Genomic DNA, 25,043 nt, shown 5'->3' with positions numbered 1-25,043 from the left:
TGTTCCCGTGACTCGGCGGAGCAAAGCATTCTGCTGCAGAGCGCGTACGAAATCGTTGGTTCGATATGCAGCGCCGGAGCAACTGCGTTGCAGTGTGGCCGTGGTGAAAGCAACAAAAAAAAAAAAAAACCAGGAAAAGAACGAAAAAATAAATAAATAAAATAGAGACGGACGAGAAAAGTATGAAATTTACGCGTGCTGACGTTTCGGTACAAAGTAAAGAACTGCAAGTTGGCATGCGTATTCGTCTGGATACCGGTCGTTCGTGAGTCCTGTCTCAGTATAACGTATACGTTAATGAGACCGCACTTACAGCTATCGAACCATAGGTCTATAACACAAATGTAATAATAATAATATTTGGGGTTTTACGTGCCAAAACCGCTTTCTGATTATGAGGCACGCCGTAGTGGAGTACTCCGGAAATTTTGACCACCTGGGGTTCTTTAACGTGCACCTAAATCTAAGCACACGGGTGTTTTCGCATTTCGCCCCCATCGAAATGCGGCCGCCGTGGCCGGGATTCGATCCCGCGACCTCGTGCTCAGCAGCCCAACACCATAGCCACTGAGCAACCACGGCGGGTTAAACACAAATGTTCCTCTCTTCTCAGAAGAGACGAACATTTGTAGTATATAGTTATCTATAGTTATTATAGCAGACTCCAGAAGAGTCTTCTGGAGCCTTCCATGCGACATCCCCTAAAGGCCACGGTGTATACACCGTCGACATGACACTACATGTTACTATGGTATGAATAATTTGCTTGCGTGATTCAGTAACGCTGATTGTATAGTATTTTTCCTTGCCAGAAGACACTCCCAATAGTCGCCACAGTTTGCTAATACGCCTTCGTAGGAGCCTTCACTATATTTTATTGGTGGGCGTACTAAACGGAAGTTCCAGAATACCCGAGGGAAAAGGATCTCCGAATTGTGGCAACAATCCACCTCTTCCGTTGGCACAGAGGATGTATATGCCGAATGCACGTGGTTAGATGGGTAAGGTAAGACCAAAGCGTTTGCTCTACAACGGTGCCACACCCACGGTTAGTCCGTGACGTTAGAAGGCTCGCTATGTCGCGTCGGTGCCAAGCGTTCACTGGGGAAGCCGACCGCGGCTTTCTACAGCTTCAAATGCTTCTTCGGCCCTCATTGTGCATTCTTCCAGACGAGTAATACGAGACCAAACGTAAGGCATCGTAAACCCGCTGAGAATCCAAAGGAAGGCTAATAGAATCCAAAGCGAATAACATGTTCACCTTTCAGAGAAGAAAAGTATAACTTCACGTCACCTGTAGCACATGCATGGGGTCATCACACCATAGCGGCAAGGTAAGGCTTGAATTTGAACGCGCTAGCCAATGAGCTATTCTGAAGTAAAGCCTTTTCATGGCCTAGTGTGTAAGTAATACTCGTAACTGAAAGTAGTGTAAAAGAAGACACAATGTGCAAAAGATCAAGCGCATTCCTTCGAGCCCTCCCTTGCGAATATGCGGTTCTTGCGCTGCTTTCAGTTACACTAAGCTACCACTCAAGTTGTTTGTTTGGCAGTTTGCGCATGGTGTGCGTAAGTATGCTCGACACAGCTACAGAAAGAGGCGCCGTGTGCGCGCGCATTTTGAAGGCAACAGCAAAATAGTACTCCTGTGCAGGTACGTATACAGGGTGTCCCACGTAATTTGAGCCAAACATTAGAAATCTGAAAATGCCACGTAGCCGAGCATGAACCAAGGTAATGTTGTTTGCTATCGCTTGAAAATGCTCACGAATTTTTTTTTAATTCCACCTAATTAGATAATTAGTCTTAATTAATTAATTAACTTCTCAAATATTATGTTTACATGAAAAGTGTGAATGAGAAAATTGTACAGCGACATGAAAAACTCCCGATACAGCTTTGTGTTGCTCAATACGTGCTGCATAAAAGTGTTTTTCTGAGCGTGAAAGAAGTCTGCAAATACACGCAAAATTGCTTCGCGACTATATATATATATATATATATATATATATATATATATATATATATATGCCAGTTGTCAGTCGCCCAAGTCGAGTGTCATGGGGAACGTATAAAAGAACTGAACAGTGCTAGTGGTTAGGGAAGTGACTCCGCGAATGCGCGCTGAATAACCCTGTTACCAACGAGTAATCTATTTAGGCCCCTGCTCGCTCCCACCTTTTCTTCTTCGTCGTTTTCCCCGCTTTTTTTTTCTTCCTTTTTTTTTCTTTTGCCCCGTTCTTGCATTGCTTTCCTTTACTTTCTTTCTTTTTTTTTCTTTCTCTACTTACATATACGAAGAGACTGCGTCACTGTAGTCCTTTAAAAAGCTCGGTCCACCGACCGAAACTGTTGGGCCAATAAACCTAAGATAGCTGCGAAGCTGTGCTTCTCATCTTTCTAAATACGTTCGGCCTATTAAAAAATGCAGTCACATATAGAGAGATATAAGTCATGTCAGACATTGCGTCATATCTTGGACCCTGGCCACGATTCCCTATGTAGAAGATGGATACGAATTCAGTCCCGGAGACCAATATTTTATTCCTAAATGAGGACGTTCGCACATCCACCTAAAAACGCTCCCGCAGCACACTGCAGAGGGACATCTATGCAGTTCTCTGCAGATTCACTTGAAAAAGCTAACACACATACTTTTTCCTCACACTAATGAAAATGAAAGACTGAATGTGTTGTTAATACTAATAATAAACAGAGCAATTCGCCTCACGGGACTGCGCAAATACGTACGTATACAGGCATTTCTTTTCCTGCCAAAACTACGTGTACTATAGCCGCGACGCCATTTTATATACGCGAAGGCGAGGCACGTGGCAAGATAGAAGGCCAATCGTATCTACGATATCCAGCGCGCGCATTGTTGTCTGCATGATGCGATTCCGGAAAGTAGTACAAGTCTGAACTGCCACATCAACGAAACCTCGGCCGCCACCGACGAATAGCGCGACAAGCGTCGTCGTGCGGCGGGGTAGTCCACGAGCGGCGTTTGATTGACGAGGCGCACGTTTATTATTTACGACCGTGTCATTAGGAGACGAGCCGTACGCCCGACGAAGACGTCGCCCGCGGGGAAGCCGTCGCAGACGGCCGTTCAGTTTTACGGCTTTCCCCTTCGACGGCTCTCGGTGTCACTGGCACGCGCGTGCTCCGTGGAGCGTGCGTCTCCGCGCATCGATCACTGGACGAAGCAGCAGCATGCGACCATAAGCGCCCACCGTTCGGCCTCCACGAAGTCGAGGCCGAGATTTGTGTCGTTCGCGTAGCGGCGGGTGTGGAATGCAACGTTGCTCTGCTTGACGCCGGCCGACGCGGTTCGCCGATCGCACCGTCGAACGGATTTCAAGTACGATCAGCGTGGACAGGCCGAGGGGTCCGGGGAGGTGGCTTCGCCGCCTAGCGCGTTTCATTTGACAGCCGATTGAGGCAGGCACTATTTAATGGTAACCCAAGAATTAATCGCCGAGGATTCCGCGCTCTGCGTTTCCGCCGCTCATTATGCAGTGTCGTCGTTCGCATCAACCCGACAGTCGGTTCGAGTCGGCTTGCCAAACCGGCCGGAAATCGAATGGTCTTCGGGTTCGCGGAAACGCTATCTAGCAGGCCGGGCCAGCGACCGTTGGGGCCGCCGCAGCCTGCTGTATAGATGACTGCACAGTTACTCTCGCTCGACTCCCTAGAAAAGGTGCACGAAAACGCGGTCGGGCCAGTCTCGCGATCCGGCTCTCGCTTGTCGGCTTCAGGTAAACGAAACTAATGTCCTCTTGAAGAGCACAGAGTCGCTCGTAAAGGTTTACCGAACATGAAACTGGGCAGAATTACTGAATACATGCGAGTGAATACGGCGCAAGATTGTGCGAGACTAATATGTTCAAACTTGTTTTGTCGGAGTAGATACGTAAAATTCAAAAAGAGGACTCTCACTTCCTCTACGGTTTAACAGTAAACCGCTGTTTATTCGCCGAGTGTATTGTGTAACGTCAACGATCTTCTCTCTCTTCGACAAGGGAATTTCACAGGGATTGATAGGAAACTCTCTTGTCGAATATTTCTTTGCGCCCAAGGCTGTCAGAATGATTACCTAGTTTTCAACTACGTCTTTTGTCATCGCATGTGTGGTTAGAGCTCCATTGTCGTCTTCTATAAGTTTTCGTAAGGCCTTAACGGTAAGGGTGTTACCAGTACGACATGAAAACACCCGTAAGGGCGTAAACATTTTTACAATGTGCAGTGATTATTTTGAGAAAATCAGTCAACAAGAAGTTTAAAAGTTCTCCTGTAAGGTATACACCCCATGCAAGCGATCTCGAGCCCGACAGCGACAAGCGACGCGATGGGGGTGGCTGTCGCGTTCGCACGTCGCCTACGAGTCGTACCCCATGCGAGCGACGACTTCCAGCGATGTCTCCTCGGTGTTGCTGGTATGAAGGCAGCAAATACGCGTCGTAAGTGGCGTGACGCGTGCTTTATTTATTTTAGTTGATGTGTTTTACCGTAAAAAGCAGCATAAATTATTTCTGGAGGTCTTGCAGTACGTTCTTATCATTGCACGTATAAAAATTCAATTGTTTGCTCGTTCCGTGCGACAATCGGTAGTACTTGAGTGATGTAAATCCAGTTCCAGCTTCGCGCTATTGGCTAGTCGCTAATAGCACTTCCGGACGACGAGCGACGAATTCTAGATTTCCAGAACCGAGCGATTGAGCGATAAGACCGAGCGATCTCTTGAAGCGAGGACCCATTTCGCCGCTTAAAGGGACACTAAAGCGAAACAATAAATCAGTTTAGACGAATGAAGCATTGTTTGAAAACCCTGCAGGCAGCCATTTAAAAAAAAATAGTTTGATCATAAGATGAGAAAATGAAGGTCCAAGTATCAGTATTTGAATTTCGCGCCGAAACCCCAGCACCGGTACGTCAGCGTGACGTTCTGTTTTGGCATTTGGGCCGCGTTGGCTGAATAAAGGTTCCCGAAACTTGCCATGTTTAATTCTTTAGAACACAATGTAGTCAATCTGTACCGCTATATATAATTAGTAGGCCCTAGAAGATGCCATCAAAATCCAAGACGTCACAGCCCCAAGGTGCGGGAACTTAAATAGGCGTCGCCACCCGTATTTAGTTCTTGCGCTTTTTGTGGCTTACGAAACGTCTTATCGTTCTAAGAGTGGTGTTTTTGGTGTTGTAGGACGGTAATTTACTGATGCGGAAGAAATAATTTTTCACTTTAGTGTCCCTTTGGGCCGTCGCTCGTCGCCGTCGCGCACAAAATCGTTCTCATGGGGTTTATTTAGCCTTTATCTGGTTAACCTCCCTGCCTTTCCTCTTCATTCTCTCTCTACTATGATCGTCAACAATTTCGGGCTCGTTTCCATCCGCGGTGAAGCTATTTATACTAATCAACCGCCAGCTTATCGCTGGGATATATTTCCGTCGTTCGAATCTAGAGCTGCATGTGGATCTAGTACTTGTTTCAAATCTGCAGGTAATAAATTGATTGCGCTAAATACCGTACGTGAAATCAAAACCAATGAGAATTCTTGTCACCACCATGGCGTTTTTATTCCTCTTTCAGTGCATCGAAGGATATTTTCTAAGTAAAGCTTTATTTTATAGTTACTAAACAATGCACTAGGTTGCTTGATGCTAGAGCAAGAGTACACTGAATTGTAAAATGGTAGAGCGTCATTATTTGACCACAGTGCATGTCTGTCTTTTTTCATATCGTTTCCGTCATATACGTCAGTAATTTTAGCCCTTTTGGCGTCGCGTTTGTTTTGTTGAGCTCTGCTTACGTGCTACATGTAAACTCAAAGTATTTCAGCAACATTTTTTTTCTTTTTGCGTTAATAGTCTGAACAGGGCTGATGGTGTCAATATATTAAATAATTCGAAAAGAAAGGTATTTCTTCTTGGCTTCACCTGGCAGTCTGTAATTGACTAATGCGTATTGGCCATGAACAGCGATTATTTGAGCAGAAATACTTCGAAGATTTCACTTGCATCATGTGAGCAAGTTCGAGCTTCGCCCTTGGCAGAGGCATGCAGCTGAGCACGCACTTACAGAACTGGGCCCGTATTTAAAAGAATCTCTTAAGTTAGAATTGTTCGTAAGAGAAAACTTCAGCCATGGAATCATAATGCTAGACATATTATACGCAAAAGTGGCTGGTCAATGGCAAAGAGCACTTACGAACGAAAAGTTTCACGAATTTGGCCCCAGTATCCCGAATAAGCCGCACGCACGTTGCACAGCGCTAATGGAGCGCCTGTACGTTTCGTTAGGCACGGTAACTTATAACTGCGACAGAGCTCGAACAAATGAGTTGGCGTAGACTTTCAGAGTTACCATAACGTACGGCCTTCTGCATCGGCATGTGCCCGACCATATGGTACGCGTGTATCGAGAGCACCCACGATGTTGCGCCGGCAGCGGCAGCACCTTGCGTAAAGCACTTGATGTCACGGTTGTGCTCAGAGCGGGAGAGGACACGAACTCTTCTATCCTAATTGCCCATGTATTTGAAGTAGGTGCCGTAGCGACATGCTGCGCTATTCGCGTTTCAGTTTATGCCGATAGTACGTGTTCACTTGAGGGGCGTATTGTGGAACAGTTGTGCACCTCGGTGGTTTCTGTTGCAATACACGAAAACGCACGTAGCTGTTCATAGCGGTTGCCTGCTGCCGGGAACAGTCAGTATCTCGAATGCAAAGATAAGCCGAAACCCAGCGGCGACCCACTGAACCTGCACGAAGAAACAGCAAAATGGTCACAAGCATATATGTTTACATAGCGAAGGCGGTCGGCTAGTGGCAAATAGCCATTGCGAACGAGTGGCTTTGTGAATTCGGCCCCTAGTTATTAGGTCAAAAAACGCAGATGTCTGTCACTGCAGAAATAGGCTCAAAAGAAATTATTATGGGCAGAGGAATGGAGCTACTCATTTGGTCGCCATGCAGGAAACGGCAAGGTATAAGAAAGCGCAGGTCAGCCGTTACGATGTCGCGTCAAGCATGGAGAGTTGCATCAGATTAAGTTGCAGTTATGTTACGGAACACCACGATTGAGTAGGGAAAGGGAGAAACCTTTACCTGTGGTAGCATGACTTCAAGGCCGTATATAGAAATGAAGCTGTCTCTGGTAACGTAAGAACGGAACACGAAATTTCCGTGGAGTACTGCAAATACCTGGCTGAGCAAAGTCAAGTGTCTTTGTTTGTCTCTCTGTTTGCTTGCTTGCTTGCTTGCTTGCTTGCTTGCTTGCTTGCTTGCTTGCTTGCTTGCTGTAGCTCCCTTTTGCAGCTGCTCGTGAAGATCGTCGTAGTCGCCGTTATCGTCTCCCTTCTCCCTTCTCAACTTTCACGTGATTGGCGGGGTGACAGAATAAGAATTAAATCGCTGGGATTAAAACATCCCGAAATTGTTCAGTGTGTTATGTGGGACGCCGTATAGTGGAGGTCTCCGATTAAGCGTTTTTTGCACACCGCCCCATCGGAATGTGGCCGCGGCGGCCGGGAATCGAACCGGCGACTTGGTGCTTAACAGCGCATACGTCGTGTAACCACGGACTTGCACGATATACTTTCTTTTATGTCACTGCTGCGCTTTGTTCTTCTTCGCCGACGAAAATGTAGATTACACGCGAGAGCGGTCGAAAGTGTTCTCGATGACCACTTCTGTTCCTCGCTCGGCAACCTTATAGAGCCGCGACAATGGCGGGCACTGCAGTGGTCTCTCTGCCTTCTCCCGTTGGGGGCGGCCAGGAGATCCGCAAATAAAAAACACCATAAAGGTTGCTACACACATCGTACGCATCGCGAGCTATAGGCGCCATAACGCCACGACGTAAACCGCGCCACAGAGGCAACGCGATTATAAAGCGGCTTATGTCCTCCACCGCGGCGGTGGGATTTCGATGGGGGCGGATAGCGAAAAAGTGACCCGTGCACTGAGATTTAGGCGTAAGTTATAAATTAAACCCAGGTAGCCGATATTATTCCGGAGCCCTCAAAATACACAGCTTTTCTTGCGATCGAGTTGTATTATGGGACCAGCCCCCATTATACACCTGCATTCTCATGTGAAAAAAATTCCCGTGTGTTCCCGTACGGCATGAAAGACTGTACGCCCGATGAGTACGAGAAAGGAACAAAGCGGGAGCTGCAGGATGAAAAACGTGTTCTTTGAGTTGAAAGGAGCACCGCTTTTGTTGCACTTGTTGACAATTGGAAGTAGAAAATTTTGTGGCGTGTCATATTGTACGCTGGATTATACGAATAATCAGATCAGAACGACGTATGCACAGCAAACGTCAACTGCAGCCTACGCTTTTTGCTCTCGAAGGTATTTTTAACGTAAATCTATCATTCGGCGAAAATCGCATTTTACTGTATACATCTCGCGCCTGTAGCCTTTGGTGTTTTGTAGTAAGCCTAAATAAAGTATTACTATGTATAAAAACGGTCATGTAAACCTTATAGGGGGTGATAATATTAATGTTTTCCTGAATTTTCAAAGATCTCGTGTGGCAAGAGAGGCGGACATCACTAGCACCAGAAATCTAAACACATATTCCGCTAATATTCCGGATATATATCCGGAATATATATTCCGGAACACATATTCCGGCTAAACGCCGGAAGAAGCAAAGAAAGCCTTGGGAGATATGCAAAGGGGGAAGGTAGCTGGGGAGGATTAGGTTACAGCAGATTTGTTGAAGGATGGTGGGCAGATTGTTCTAGAGAAACTGGCCACCCTGTATACGCAATGCCTCATGACGTCGAGCGTACCGGAATCTTGGAAAAACGCTAACATAATCCTAATCCATAAGAAAGGGGACGCCAAAGACTTGAAAAATTATAGACCGATTAGCTTACTGTCCGTTGCCTACAAACTATTTACTAAGGTAATCGCAAATAGAATCAGGAACACCTTAGACTTTTGTCAAGCAAAGGACCAGGCAGGATTCCGTAAAGGCTACTCAACAATAGATCATATTCACACTATCAATCAGGTGATAGAGAAATGTGCGGAATATAACCAACCCTTATATATAGCTTTCATTGATTACGAGAAAGCATTTGATTCTGTCGAAACCTCAGCAGTCATGGAGGCATTACGGAATCAGGGTGTAGACGAGCCGTATGTAAAAATACTAAAAGATATCTATAGCGGCTCCACAGCCACCGTAGTCCTCCATAAAGAAAGCAACAAAATCCCAATAAAGAAAGGCGTCAGGCAGGGAGATACGATCTCTCCAATGCTATTCACAGCGTGTTTACAGGAGGTATTCAGAGACCTGGATTGGGAAGAAAAGGGGATAAAAGTTAATGGAGAATACCTCAGTAACTTGCGATTCGCTGATGATATTGCCTTGCTTAGTAACTCAGGGGGCCAACTGCAATGCATGCTCACTGACCTGGAGAGGCACAGCAGAAGAGTGGGTCTAAAAATTAATCTGCAGAAAACTAAAGTAATGTTTAACAGTATCGGAAGAGAACAGCAATTTACAATAGGCAACGAGGCACTGGAAGTGGTAAGGGAATACATCTACTTAGGGCAGGTAGTGACTGCGGATCCGGATCATGAGACGGAAATAATCAGAAGAATAAGAATGGGCTGGGGTGCGTTTGGCAGGCATTCTGAGATCATGAACAGCAGATTGTCATTATCCCTCAAGAGAAAAGTGTATAATATCTGTGTCTTACCAGTACTCACCTACGGGGCAGAAACCTGGAGGCTTACGAAAAGGGTTCTACTCAAATTGAGGACAACGCAACGAGCTATGGAAAGAAGAATGATGGGTGTAACGTTAAGGGATCAGAAAAGAGCAGATTGTGTGAGGGAACAAACGCGAGTTAACGACATCTTAGTTGAAATCAAGAAAAAGAAATGGGCATGGGCAGGACATGTAATGAGGAGGGAAGATAACCGATGGTCATCAAGGGTTACGGACTGGATTCCAAGGGAAGGGAAGCGTAGCAGGGGGCGGCATAAAGTTAGGTGGGCGGATGAGATTAAGAAGTTTGCAGGGACGGCATGGCCACAATTAGCACATGACCGGGGTTGCTGGAGAAAAATGGGAGAGGCCTTTGCCCTGCAGTGGGTGTAACCAGGCTGATGATGATGATGAATTACGTTACGACACGTATTGTAATTTACGAATTGTAGAAGAAATCCAGGTTGAAAAACAACAAATTTATCTTTAGTGTTTATCTTCGCAAGTTCTCTTCACCGCGAACCGGAGGCCGAAACGCAAAACGTAAATTTGTTTTGTTTTTCAACGTGAATTTCTTCAAACAAGTATATGTAAATTCATTAGAAGTAGATACGCCTCGCAAGCTCACCGGCTACAATTCGAAAATTGCAGTATGTGCCGTAAGGTAATTACTTCAAAAGATAATTAGTGGATTATCGTTAATTAGTTGAATATGTGTTTTAATTTCTCCTGCAAGTAATGTCCGCCTCTCTGAATAATCCAGCTCAAGGACTAGAATTATGTCATGAGCAACAGGCTATTTTTAAAATTCCATAAAGCTTAAAAATGATCGCCCTGTATACTCTCTGCTGAAACGCACGTTTAGGAAAAGAAAAGTGTCGATGATTTCTTTGAAGAAACCTCAAGGTCTCTGCAGTACATCATTAAAGGTCGATGATACCGCTATTTCCGGTAGATAACTAACTTGACCCAGCTGCAAAATTTCACAAATGAACGGACGTGTAGCATTTTCTTGGAATGAGATATCAAGCTGTTCTAAGACGTATACGCCGAATGTCCGTTCCTCCATGGAGCATATATATATACACACAACACAGGCACGTGCCCAAAGGAAGGTGGGGGGGGGGTGGGGGGGGGCGGAGTGCCTGCTACCCGCACCGAAGCTAAGACGCATGCCCCCCCCCCCCCCCCCCTCTTTCCCGCCCCACCCCACCCCACCGCTTCTCAAACACATTCCTAAAGCGCCGCCAAATCAATGTTGAAACTTGACAGCTATTCGGTGGTCAACATGTTCCTGCCTTTTTCATTCCTTTTGGATGGCGGTAGTTATATCGGCTTCTCCTGGGGTGTGAAGGCCGGTTTCTCATCGATTTGGTGCCCGCGCGATTAACTCGAGATGCATTCAGTTGTCACCGTCTTTTCAACGGTCATGCGCATCGCTGTTGCTTCGTTAGTTCAACCTTGTTTGTTTAGAGTGACCCAGGGGCCAGGAAAGGGATTCGATTCGTTGTCAGCTGGTCTGTATGCACGTGGAACGAGTTGTGACCAGAGGAAACGCCAATTGCGTTTGACTTTTCCTTTTGCTTCATTATTTCCTCGAGTAGCGGCTTGCCGCGACGCTGACAGATCCTCGGAACCATATACCCGTGATATGGATTAGATAAGGTGGAAAATAAAATAATGCGAGACAGCGTCCATCATCAAACCTTGCAATAAGCCTTAAACTGATAGGCAATATGACTGTCACCCCTTAACTCGTCTGGTTTTTCCCTAACTGTAGAGCTCTCTTCGTGCAAAATTGCCAACTGGAAACAAGAGTCGCAAAGAGTTGAGAAATTTAACTATGTACTAAGTGAGAGAGCCAAGGCAACCACCAAACAGGAAGGAAAAGCGAAAACTATCAAATTTAACTATTGTTTATGAGAATATTTCTGGATCAACATTTTTTTATTTAAAAAGGAAGTAGAACAGAAAAAGGAAGTGGAGAACAGTTCTGTGTGTTCTGAATGACGCTTCTACAGTTATCATTCGAGCCGCCTAACGTAGCTACTTCTCTGCTGTGCTTATGTAGGTGTTTTTCTAACCTTCCGCGGTGGGCGTAGTACGTCTAGAATCACAGCGTCCTGCGCCCTACGCGATTGTGCGGGACTGGCAGCCACGCATCGTTACGTAATTTCCCAAACAACAATACGAGTCGGTTGTGGCACTTGGTAAATCATAAACGAGGGATCCAAAAGAACTGTGATTGCTCCGCAAATATATATTTCTGTATAATTCTTCCAGAGCTAATTCAAAAAACGCTACTATAGTCGGATACAAATTAAGTCTGCAGTGAAGCCCCGCCCACGCCCTCATAACCGCCAGCCACTGTTCCTCCGCGATTCTGCAAATAATTCGTACTTCAAACTTTTCCTGTTACCCAAATAAGGCGGTAACCAAAAAAATAAAATTATTAGCGCTTAATTTCATACCTTTTCCCTCGCCTATTATAGTGGAATGGCCAAAGCATAATTCATTACTGGACTGAAATAACATGCTTGCCTTGCTGCAACTATTTATTGTCAAGTTTCACTTCAGTTCCCACTGAAGTTTCATAAGTACAACGGGTTCAGCAGTGAAATGAACGGCACCGCAGACTTTTGAAGAGTGAAATGCTCGGACTCCATACACTTTGTCCATGTCTGTTGAACACCTCATTGCTTCCGCCGATGAAAAGACTCTTCAAGAATAGCAGACGCTCTGGAAGTATCAAGTACGACGCCATATTGAAAATACCGCATGACGACGATTTTGTTTGCTTCTGTGATTGGCCGGCGAAGTAACACAACTCCGCGCGGTTTGTGTGCCTTGGTTGCCAACTGCTGTTTTTCTTTGTATTCTACTATAGTGATCCTTATTTTACACTTTGGCTTCTTTACTTGTTCTTGGCAGTGTTCTTCCTGCGCAAGTCCCTTTTGCGCAGTTCCTTGTTTGCCAACTAAAGGAGAGGTGCATCGCACAGCAGTACCTGTAAAATACATCTCATTTCATTTCTCTTTTGAGAGTTTATGCGTTTTTATGGAGAATGGTGGGCGTTATTCACATTTGTACTAGTAAAGGTAACCCTTCCCCCTAATTTGCATAGAAGTTACCTTGGGTTGCCCCCCTCCCCCCCCCCCCAGAAAAAAAATCCAGGGTACTTGCCTGTCACAACATATTCAACATATCACACAACATATTCGATACGTTTTCTACAATTTAAGGGCCATGGCGGCCTTCCATGTGACAGGTTCATTTTACTGACACTACACAGTATTTGGCAAAGTCCGATGTGTGACAGAAACACTGGATTTCTCAGGTCTGCGAGGTCATTTTTCCATGAAGCTGCAGCCCATGTGCATAGTGTATGCTGCGCAAGAGCAGCCGCCAGAGCGGATATTTTTATGGGACGCTTGTGTTTGTCCGCCTGAATATTAATGTCTGTTCGTGTACAGCTTTGCAGGCCTTTACGTCCGATTGCCATGTGCTTAAAAAAAAGGGGAAAAAAGCAATGTTGTGCGATAGCACAGCGTTTTGTTCAATGCACAGTGTTGACTGCGCGTTCACTCCCAAATGCACATTGTGTTACTGACATGGACTCGAATCATGTGGCAATGTCGAAGCTGAGGATGACAAGGTGGCCTAACGACGACAAAAATTACCTTGTGTGTCGTCGATGACGACAACGGTCGCCATCAGCGTAACTGAATGGACGGACGGGACAGAAGGATGGACAAGGCAAAGCCAATGTTCAGCATTGGTTGCTGTCGCAGTAAAAAAAGACCGGCTCGAACGAAACGTTCTCGCGGTTAAAACATTCACTGACAATTACGCGATGAGCAATGAGCGTTCTGCGCGAGCTATATTTAAATCAGTGTTCAACGAGGCTATACCTCCATAAAGTTCAGTTGTACGCGTCTGGACTCCTGCTCTTTGGCCGTCGCCACTAGCTTTAATTTGAACTTCCCGCCGCACCAGCTGCCCCACCCGGAAAGAACACAGCCGCCCCTTTGTCTTCGTTGTAGAGTTGAACGCACTGTTCACCGACGGAAGCGTGGCCTTAATTAACCAGTCTCGCAGAGGAGCTCATTTGTATCTGGCGTCGTCGAGAGGACAGAGCTAAAGTGGACAGCGAGAGAGACTGGGGCGAGGGGGCACCCTCTTTGTCGCCATTGAAAACAGGCGCGCCGAAAGTCACGAGCGGCCGCGCACAAAGGCATCGAAGAGGCGTCAATGAGCCGCCGAGCGCTGCCGAAAACAGGTCAAGCGTCGCCACCGCGTTTCCCCTCGGTCGCAGCGACTCGGTCGTGTGTGTGGACCGAAGAAAAGAGAGCCGGCGCACATCCTTAATGCGCGTATCTGCAGTGCAGCCAAACGCGCCGCTTCTCCTCCTCTGGCCACCAAACGGTGCGAAACTGCTGATAGAGCTAGGAGAGGTGGAAGGGGGTATTGGCTCTTTATGGGGTGTGTGCTGCGCACCGTTCTTTTTTTTTTGTTTTTCCCCCTTCGAGTTTGTCAGGTAGCGGCGCGTGACGCCTTCTCTCCAACCTCCAGTAGCACCGTGTGTCAATCTCGCGCTGACGGGCGAGCGCGACCAGCAGACAGGCTTGGAGGCCGCGCGCGCGGAAGAGAAGCACGGCATGCAGTCGGCGAGGTGGAAAAGTTTTCTCACTGTAGGCTGTGCAGCCAGACAGACTTAACACTACCCTGGATGTTCACGAAAGCGTTTGTGATGAGAACACACACATAATAGAAAATGGCTTGTGTGTTGTGCGTGGGGGGTAACAGGGGAGTACTTTCCTCGTGAGTCAGTATGCATCGGAGTGAAGAGGACTGCTGTTTTGTCCCCTACAGCAAACATACAAGACAGCGAAAACGGCAGGCTTTTTCCGGTCCGCCTCTGCAATTCATTGATATATTCCGCTCCATAACACGTATAAAGTTATTCACCTTTGTCAAAGGAAAAAGCGTCCACTGCCCGTTTGACGAGAGTCGCTGCCGGACCGTGTGGTGGCGCTGCGGTGGCGCTCCGGTTAGCTCCGGTGGCACCTGACTTCCATCGCAGCAAAGCTGTACAGGGAGAGTTCTGGTCTGCCCTCCAGTACTTTCAGTAGGCACGGGAGACAGCCGCAGAACCACTACCCGCCTCGGAGTCAGCGTTGGAACCACGCACTTACATCGAAGACGACTGCACATTTTGTTTCCTCGAGTTTGTGCACGGCTGTCTTTCAAAGCACAAAAAATCGGTCCGCATATCTATACCGGAAGAAGAAGCACTCGCCCACCTGCTTACAAAGCCCAGTGGTGCGAAACGCTGGGGTGTCAGGTTCATTCACGAGCAATAGCTCAGTCGCCCGCGAAGACTTCGTACAGAACACCGCCGCGCGCGAGCCGCGCCCGGTGTGCTGAGACGCCGGGTACAGTCGAGAAATTGCAAGCAAAGAACAATACGTGGCATATGCACGAGAAGCAAAATTTCATAACATTAACCGCGGCCTATACGGTACACAGGGTCTATTTGCGGTAATGGTTCCGTTTGCTACGGGCACCGGGCGCGTTTGCCTGGTCGAGGGGAGCGCGCCTTGCGGGGAACTAACTAACGCACCGGGGTGCGTATCTCCTCATCCGCGTAAGCGGATGCAGCGTTCACAACAACGACGTGGGTAACTAAGCAGGAAAAACGCGCGAGGGAAAAAAAAATGTATGGCGAACGGTTGGCGCAACAGGGCGACCCTGATGTCGACGTCCGACGCTCGCGCGCCACCTGTGGGCGCGGACTCGGCAAGCGAAGCTCCACAATGAAGCTCGAAGGATGCGGCTCTCTTTATTCGCATGCATTGCCGCGCCGCGCACGCACGCACGGTTTGTTAGGCGCGCGCTTCCTGCCACTCGCTGTGCGCGCGAGATGCGCTGCCGCCGCTGCAAGCCGCGGCTGTGAATGTCGCAGCGGCGGCGACCGTCGGGCTCGAAAAGGGGAGGAGCGGAGCGTTTTTATTTCGCGTCCGAACGGGAGGAAGTCGGATGCTGGTTTCTCCGCGCCGCTGCCTCCGCCGGCCAAACACGCACACGCAACGCGCTCCGGAAGGAGCGGAGCATTGTGCGGACATAGCAGCGCCTCGCTGCTCAGAGTGCGAAAAGTGTTCGGCGGATCATGGCGCCGCAGTGGAGAACTAACAGCGCACGTGCGGGCTCCCGCTGATGTGGCACGGAAAGTGACTACGAGATGGCGCGCGGGCGTTCGGACTATCGTCGCACCTGCAGTGACTCAAAAATGAAAGGCCCGACTGACCATTCATCTGCTCTTACCCTTCCCCCTGATATGTTTTTCACTCGTCATAGCCGTTATTTCCCGGGACCTTGCGGCAACTTCCCCTGACAACGCTCCTTCGACGCAAGAAAGCCTGCTTCGAGCACCGCGCGACTGCAGCTGAACAATACTGCGGGCGATGTATATCTGGTCTGTGGGCAAGTCCCCTGTACCATACCCGCTATTTCAAAGCGATCTTCGCTTAACTGCCGGCCGATCGACGACGTAATAACCGAGTTGGCTGCCGCGGTTTCGTTGCCTGCTTGTTAGTGAGGGTTGCGGCCCCCGATGTGCCTCGATATGCTCGCCTTGGAGCGACGAAGAGGGACGAAGTTGGCGTCGGCAGCGGCAGGAGGATTGCCGAAAAGCTGCAGAGACGGTGTCTATAGGCGGAGGCGGGATCGAGCAGCGTTTATCACTGAGCGCGCGAAACAAAGTTCTGAGGTATTTTTGGCGGTCGGCGCATGCTGCACCTCTCATCGGTAGCCCCGGCGAAGCATAGATAAGACGCGTAATTGCGCGCTGTGAGCTATACGACGCAGGCGCTATCGGTGCAGTGCCGCCGCACGAAGCGAGTGGGGCCCGCTAAGGTCCCGTGTTGCGCTCCAGCTTTGGGCTGACAGGGCACTCTAACTTCTGTTGCGATTGAAGACAGTTTGTTACACAAAGCAGGCTCGATCATTACGTCGCTAAAGCTAGAAATTCCTGCGCTGTTCATAGCAAATTTCACAGTAACTTCAATTATTATTATTATTATTATTATTATTATTATTATTATTATTATTATTATTATTATTATTATTATTATTATTATTATTATCAGCGTCGTCATAATCCCCATCGCTGATGTTGTGATCACTGGTTGCGTTACAGCGAGTGTCTTTTCTTTTTCTTCTTTTCTTTTTTTTTCTATAGGTTTCTTGCATCCTGGAGCGGTTGTAATGGTCGGAGACGCCGTGATCGAACGAGGCGGAGCATTGATTTCTGCCCCCTGGTGCCATTTGGCGCGCACCGAAATCTCATCGTGCAAATGCCTTGCTCTATTCCGCTTCCGCAGAAATACGACCAGAGCAACCGGCATATGCACTCGTAATCCCTCAAGCTGGCGCAGAGCACTGGACCACCATATCCGCTGATATCTCGCGCAGCGGGTAAGCTAAACTGAGGCTGTATACTGCACTTGATCCCTCCGTACTTTTTCGATGTCCGCCTTTTTCGAGGTAGCTCGAAAACTTTGATCCTCCATACCTTTTTCCAGGTATCCATCTCGGAGGCCACATCAGGCACTACTATAGCAGACGAAGACCACCACGACGTTGTGTGCATCGCCGAGAAGTTCTCGAGAAGTTGTCTGACATGTACTAACTGATCTTCCTGAGTATCACGATCCCTTACGCATTAAAGTGGAATGGTGGGCGATTTGGTATGCGTTCATAATGGTAACAGCGTGAACAAACCGACGGACGGGGTGAGAGAACACAGGAATTAAGAGCGCCATTCTTTCACCCCGATCTTCGTTTTGTTCGCACTGCTACCATTATGAACTCTTACGCATACCTGGTGCAGTGAATTTGCCGACCCACGTAGGTTTTAAGTATCCCTCACCAAATTACGCTGCCGCATCACCGTCTTAAATTTCTACCTACGCAGGTCCGGCCTGATGTACCCCTCACTGTTTTTATATTTCTATAGTGAGGACGAGACTACTATATCACTTCTTTTTTATCATTCACCGCCGCCACATCACTGCGGAAACAAAAAAAGAGAAGAACCTTGCTAATTCAATTTCGCGAACTTGGTCTGAGTCTGACAATTCCCAGTATCCTTTCATTCGACTCACCGGTGTATGCGGCCACACGGATGTTTGCACCGCCGTCCAGGACTTTATGATTGAGCCCAAGCGATTGGCACGTTAAACTTGCTTTCGTCTGAGTTATTATTATTATTATTATTTTAAAGCAAAGCTTTCTCTTTCGAGTATTTCCCACCAAACACACATATTCGTTTTGTTTTTCGTTTAGCATATATATATATATATATATATATATATATATATATATATATATATATATATATATATATATATATATATATATATACTGACGTAGTTATACATGCCGCGCCAATAAAATCGAATGCGTAGTCGAGCATAGGTCTTGAAGAGGCCGGCATGTGCGCACTGAGGGTCTGCGTGGAAAGCGTCGCAGATAAGGTCACGGAGATGGCGGGGTATCACGAGAAGCCACTTGCGACCGTCAGAGAGGTAATTCCGACGATAAAGAAGGCCGTCGCGAATGCAGAAGTGGGTAGCCTGGCGGCGAAGAGCGCGAGACGGTGAAGAGGTAGATGGATCAGAAAGGATGCTGATGAGAGCACTGATCCAGGGATCCTTGCGCTGCTCCGACGGCATGTTGCGCAGTGCATGAGATGGAACTGTGGGCTCAAGGGCGGATAGGCAAGCGCAGTCAGCGGAGACCGGTGAGCGAGAAAGGGCGTCAGCGTCCGTGTGTTTGCGGCCGGAACGGTAGAGAACGCGGATGTCGTACTCCTGTAGCTTAAGGGCCCAGCGAGCAAGTCGGCCAGATGGGTCCTTAAGGGCAGACAGCCAACAAAGGGCGTGATGGTCAGTGACGACATCGAAAGGGTGACCATACAAATAAGGACGGGACTTTCCAAGGGCCCAAATAATGGCTAAACACTCTTTCTCTGTAACAGAGTAATTAGCCTCGGCCTTTGTCAGAGTTCGGCTCGCGTAGGCAACGACATATTCATCAAACCCCGCTTTTCGTTGCACGAGTACGGCGCCAAGTCCGACGCCGCTGGCATCGGTGTGGACCTCTGTGGGCGCTGCAGGGTCGAAGTGGCGGAGGATAGGTGGCGAGGTTAGCAGGCGGCGTAATTTCGTGAAGGCGTCATCACAGGCGGGCGACCAAGCGGAAAGTTCTTTGTCGCCACTTAGAAGGGCTGTCAGGGGTGCACTTATGGAAGCGAAATTTCGAATGAAATGTCGGAAGTATGAGCATAAACCAAGGAAACTTTGAAGCTCCTTTAACTTCTTTGGTTGCGGAAAGTCGGTGACAGCGCGGAGCTTGGCTGGATCCGGAAGGACGCCATCTCGTGATACAACACGGCCAAGAATAGTGAGCTTTCGGGCGCCGAAACGACATTTTTTAAAGTTAAGTTGAAGTCCCGCGTCAGTAAGGCATTTCAGAACTTGCTCGAGACGGCTGAGATGCGTTCGGAAACAAGCGGAAAAGATAACTACGTCATCCAGGTAGCATAAACATGTGTTCCATTTGAGGCCGCGTAAAATATTATCCATCATTCTCTCAAAAGTGGCTGCAGCGTTGCACAGGCCGATAGGCATTACGATGAATTCGTACAATCCGTCAAGTGTTACAAATGCTGTTTCAGGTCGTTCAGATGGTGCCAAGGGGACTTGCCAGTATCCGGAACGTAAATCCAGCGAAGAAAAGAACTCAGCTCCCTGCAAACAGTCGAGGGCGTCGTCGATGCGCGGTAACGGGTAAACGTCCTTGCGCGTTATCTTGTTCAGACGTCGGTAGTCGACGCAGAATCGAATAGAGCCATCCTTTTTCTTAATGAGGACGACCGGTGATGCCCAGGGACTGTTGGAAGGCTGCACAACGCCACGCTTGAGCATGTCAGCAACCTGGTGGTCAATGACACGGCGCTCAGAAGCGGATACTCGGTAAGGGCGCTGCCGTAAAGGTGCATGACTGCCGGTATCTATCTGGTGAAAAACGGTCGATGTGCGGCCCAAACCGGAAGCATGGCTGTCGAAAGAAGCGCTGAACCTCTGCAGGAGAGCAATAAGCTGGCTTCGTTCTGAAGATGACGTGCCATCGTCGATGGAGCAGTGGAAAGCGTCGAGGAGTGACGGATCAACCGAAGAGTCACAAGTAAGTGCGCCAAGGCCCGCAGAAGTAGAAACGGCAGGAGCGTCAAAGATACAAAAGGTGTCGACCGGTTGAACAAGGCCTAGGCATTCACCATGAAATAAAGCTAAAGGGCAGGCCGTGGGATTGTCGACGGCCATTTTCGTGACGCCATTGCGAAGAGTAAGAAGAGCAAAGGGCAGCGGAGAACATCGGCGGCGCATGAACAGCTCAGAGGGCGTAAAGAGTACAGTGGCATCAGAAATAGCGGCGCACGACACAGGCACAAGCAAGGAAGAGCGTGGAGGGACGGAATTGTCTTCGGAAACAAACAGTTTAACACTCTGGAAGGGTTGTTTGCGATAGTCTCGACGTCGGGAAATGCAGAAAGTTCGAGTTCGGCGTGACAACAGTCAATAACGGCGTTATTATTTGCAAGGAAGTCCCAGCCTAATATGATGTCATGGGAAAACGTGGGCAGCACGACGAATTCGACGGTATAAAGTAGACTTTGAATGAAGACGCGAGCAGTACAGTCAGCGACAGGCGTTATATTTTGAGCGTTCGCGGTTCGAAGGGAGAAGTCGGAGAGAGGCGTCAAAACCTTTCGTAGTGTGCGGCAGACCTCGGCGGAAATTGCGGATACGGCGGCTCCTGTATCTACAAGTGCCAAGACGGCGATTCCTTCGACAGAGACTTCAATTACGTTGGCTGGAGAGGGACGAGGACTTGGGCGTTGCGACGTGGACACAGTTCGTGCCTCGGGAACTGCGGCCATCAGTTTTCCTGCTCGGTGGACACGGGACGGCGCCGCATTGGAGAAAGCGAGCGACGACGGGGAGATGGTGAGCGGCGAGTAGAGGCGGTTGGGCGGTCAGGGGTAAAGGAAGAGGTAGGAAGGCTGGAAGGCGAAGAGGAAAACGGAGCGGGGAAAGTGGCGCTCGCCGGATGTTCTGAGGAGGAAGCATGCCACGACGACAATGGCGCGCCACGTGACCAGCACCACCGCAAGCAAAACATATGGGGCGGTCATCGAAGGTGCGCCACTGGTGGGGGTAAGGTCCGAGTCGCAGTTGAGGATTCGGAAAATGCTGTCGGACGGGCAGCGGCATAGGAGGAAAATGCCGTCGGTCGTGAAGCGGCATAGATGGCGGCAAAAATGTCGGTGGTCGATGCATAGAGGGCGGCAGGGGCGTTTGTGGACGAGATCGGGAAACTGTTTCAGCGTAAGTGAGAGGAGCCGTGACTGGTGTCTGCTCAACGGCTGGAGGAACGGCTTGAGATACTTGTTCTGGAATGAAGTCGCGGATCGTAGGATACAAAGCAGGTGGTGGTTCCTGGACAGAAGATATCAAAGATAGCTGGCGGGCGACCTCTGCGCGAACGAATTCCTGAATTTTTACGAAGAGAGCAGCATGGTTGTCGTCGACTCCAAGGCTTGATGGAGAGTCGGCGGGCGGGGTGGGACGTCGGGTGTGAAGCCGTTGCCTGCGCAACTCACCGTAACTCTGGCACAATTCTATCACTTCAGCGACAGTGTGAGGACTCTTCGATAATAACATTTGAAATGCGTCGTCCTGAATACCCTTCATTATATGTTTGATCTTCTCCTCTGACATCGACACATTCACCCGTTTGCAAAGGTCGACAATGTCCTCAATGTAGCTCGTGAAGTTTTCTCCGGCTTCTTGGGATCGTGTGCGCAAACGTTGTTCTGCACGAAGCTTTCTTACTGCAGGCCGACCAAAAACTTCGGTAAAGTTGGTCTTGAAGACCAACCACGAAGTGAGGTCGGCTTCATGGTTTAGAAACCATAGTTTCGCAACGTCCGTAAGATAAAATGCGACGTTTCTCAACTTGGTAACGTCATCCCACTGGTTATGGGAACTCACTCGCTCATAAGACGAGATCCAATCTTCAACGTCTTTGTCATCTGTGCCGGAGAAGATTGGGGGATCTCGCTGACGCAAGGCACCGGCACAAACCAAGGTGGCCGGCGCCGTTGGAGGAGCTGGAGGAGTGCGTGCGTCGTCGGGCATGATGGGGGGTAGAGTGCGACTCCGAAGTTCCAGGGTGGTCGAAACCCAGCACGTCCACCACTTGCTAAGAGATTTATTAGCAACGGGCGCGAACGGGTAGCCGTCACAAGCGTTCGGCGAAAGACAGCAACCACGAGCTCATGCCGGTAGCGATGGTGCTGTGGCGCAGGCAGGCTACTCTTCTCGGCGTTGTATGTGTGTGTGTGCGTGTGCGTGCGTGCGTGTGTGTGTGTGTGTGTGTGTGTGTGCGTGTGTGTGTGTGTGTGTGTGTGTGTGTGTGTTTCCGTGTGTGTGTGTGTGTGTGTTTACATTTACATGCAGTTATTGCGCGGAGAGGAAAAGCAGGAAGAATATACACAGGAGAAAATACATTTACAAATGAATAAGGACATCTCGCCGCAGAGGCCCAGAGGGAGGTCTCCCCGGTGGCATGCATGGGTGGCGTAGCGGGGATGATTGAGTAATCAGGTGCTCGTCAGAGGTGTTGAAGTATTAAGCACGCATCTCTGTTTCATACGTCTCAATACATGCACCTTGGTTCACAAAGGCTCCTTCACCACCCACTAAACACTTTGCATTACCCTGCAAGCCATCGCTGCATCGCCAAGACATACCATGAGGCCAAGTAGAAATAAAAATACGAAAAATTGCAGGCATCATTTGTCTCTTTGCAGGAAGGCTTCGCTTAACACAGATTGTAAAAAGTGGTTTGGTATGCCGTGTTTTTTTTTTCTTTAACTAATACGGCACGTCGGCACACTATACACAAGAGGAGACTGATTCAGTTCCGCGCCTGGATGGACACTCAGCGTGTGAGCTGCAGAGCGCCGCGACAAAAGTGCTAAACTGATTTCGCGGCCCCCGACCGATCGAGCATCGCGGAAACCCAAACACAACTGTCGCCGCCTCACGCTACCATCTCGCGCAACTTCGCGCGCTCGCTTGCTGCCTGCGCGTGAGTCGACACTCATCTGATCGCCAAACATTGCGGGGTGGCACAGGCGTGCACGCGTTCAAGTATGCGCGAGTGCCTCTCGAATGAGCTTCCCCGCCCACGCGGCGCGTCTCGCACCGTTTCGACTGTTGGGTTTCTGTTTTACGCGAAAGGAAAACGAAGTGAAAGGCGGCTCGAGTATAGTACACGCTGTGGTCGGCGCAGGCGCCTATGTGCGCGTGCCGGTGTACCCTTATGTTCGTGGCCGCAAAAGTTGTGGGCGGCGACGGCAGGATGGAGTCAGCACCGTCTCCAGCGTGGGCGTGCCACCGACGAGGACGGCGCGCACGTTGGCAGCCGCCCGTCCCGAGCTCTCTTTCGCGGCGCGATTTCCAGGAAAAGAGCGGCGCAGACGCTTGCTATTCTTCGAGCTCCCGGTAACGCACCCCCGCCCGGCCCTCGGCCCGCAATTGATCGCGACGAGCGAGCTTTAATTGTGTTAGCGAGGCTTTCCGATCGCTGCGAATCCGGAGCGTGCAGTGTAAATAGAGATGGCGCCGTGCATTTTACTATGTTGCTACCCGGAAGATTTCGTCAACTTATCTCGAAAATCTTTTATTCGGGCTAGCTAGTCAGTGGCTGCTAAGGGTAACGAAACAGCGGAAAACATGAGGCTTTGAGGCCGTGCACCGGCCCTAAAACACACAAGGTATATAGGCCCATATAGCACTGTGTTTGTCGCATGCATAGGGTACCTATATACATATCGTATTGCACGACCTCGTCTTGTTTTAAGGCGTTTCGTAAGCGTTAACAGTTCATTCTGAATTTTAATTACGGCGAAGTATAGATAATCTTAGGCACAGTCCTTGTTTGTGTTGTATAATGTACGGCTCTGGCAAAATCATCAAGCCGGTAATTAATTAGCGAAGCTAGTTGCAAGCAGCCTTAATTGGAACCGCAGGCGGGCGTACTGGGGAGAGCATAACTTTCGGAGACAACCCACTCTGGACGTGACCAAAGGTTGTGCTCGTATGCGTGCTTGCAATGAATCGTGCTCGCCAGCAGCAGAGTCGAGGTGTAACGTAGTGACACGTCGACATTTTGCGTTTTTACTGCACACCTGTGCCGACTTTTTTTTTGTCTATGTTTTCCTTTACAGCGGAGCTGCTATACGCTAGGTTCTGGCGGTTTGTGTGCCTAGGCAAAAAAACATGGCGGCCACCCCAGAGCTAAAAGAGCTAAAGCATAAAGCAAAAACGTATTGCCGGGTATGCCCCAGCTGCGTTTAGTCGCGAGAATTGTCAAAACGTATTGGGATAAAAAATACCGTAATAAAAGAAGTAAAACAGGAATAGACACTGTTTAGTATAGATTACGGTTTGACGTCACGGGCTCTATAGGCAAATCACGTAACCTTATCTAAGCTCCCCCTTCCGCCCCTACAATGGGTAGGCGGCGTGCTGTGAGGACTGCGGAAGAACAGCGCGCCTACGAAGAACACCGTCGTGAACAGAAGCGGGAATGCCCGCGGCGACGGCGGGCGGCACGTAATACGGACGAAGATCGTGCCGCAAACGCCAACCTTTGGTTGGATCACCCCTACCGACTCCACTCCCATTGTAATTGGGGGCGATTTCAACATACACGTGTCTCGGCCAGACGGAAAGTGGTTCATGGCATTTCTCTTGGAAAGGTTCGGCATTCAATCTTACACAAACATCAGTTGGCCAAGAACCTTTCCAGTGTCGCCACAGAGCCACTGGCCGTATATTATAGCGATCATAAAGCGATAGCCACCTTCGTGGCCAAATAATAAATAAAAAAAGCAAACAAAAGAAAGTTAGAGATGAAGAAAATGTTGAGCATGCAATTTAATAAAACAACAAAAAAATTGTGAATATACGGAATTCATTGTGGTATGCGTCTTTTATTTTCAATCAACACATTTATTATCAACATGTTTATCATCATATATACCGCTCCGCTGGTGACCCACCTTCACAGAGTGGAATGGCTCTGAATTTCTTGTAGTTTTTTTTTTTAAACGCAGCTTTTAGGCGCCCGTTCCTGCGTTGAGTATCAGCGTCCCTCTGCGTAACAGAGCGAA

The 25,043-nt window shown here is 48.7% G+C and overlaps 1 protein-coding gene across 3 annotated transcripts in view; it reads right to left on the bottom strand.

Moving 5' to 3' along the window:
- LOC135906745 (uncharacterized) overlaps positions 1-25,043 on the bottom strand; it is a 312,903-nt gene that overhangs the window by 121,931 nt on the left and 165,929 nt on the right. The gene's annotated exons all lie outside the window — the stretch shown is intronic.

This window comes from Dermacentor albipictus, chromosome 1, assembly GCF_038994185.2.
Source record: "Dermacentor albipictus isolate Rhodes 1998 colony chromosome 1, USDA_Dalb.pri_finalv2, whole genome shotgun sequence".
NCBI lineage: Eukaryota > Metazoa > Arthropoda > Arachnida > Ixodida > Ixodidae > Dermacentor > Dermacentor albipictus.
Note: the sequence above shows the minus strand (reverse complement) of the source record. Positions and strands in the feature narration are given on the sequence as shown.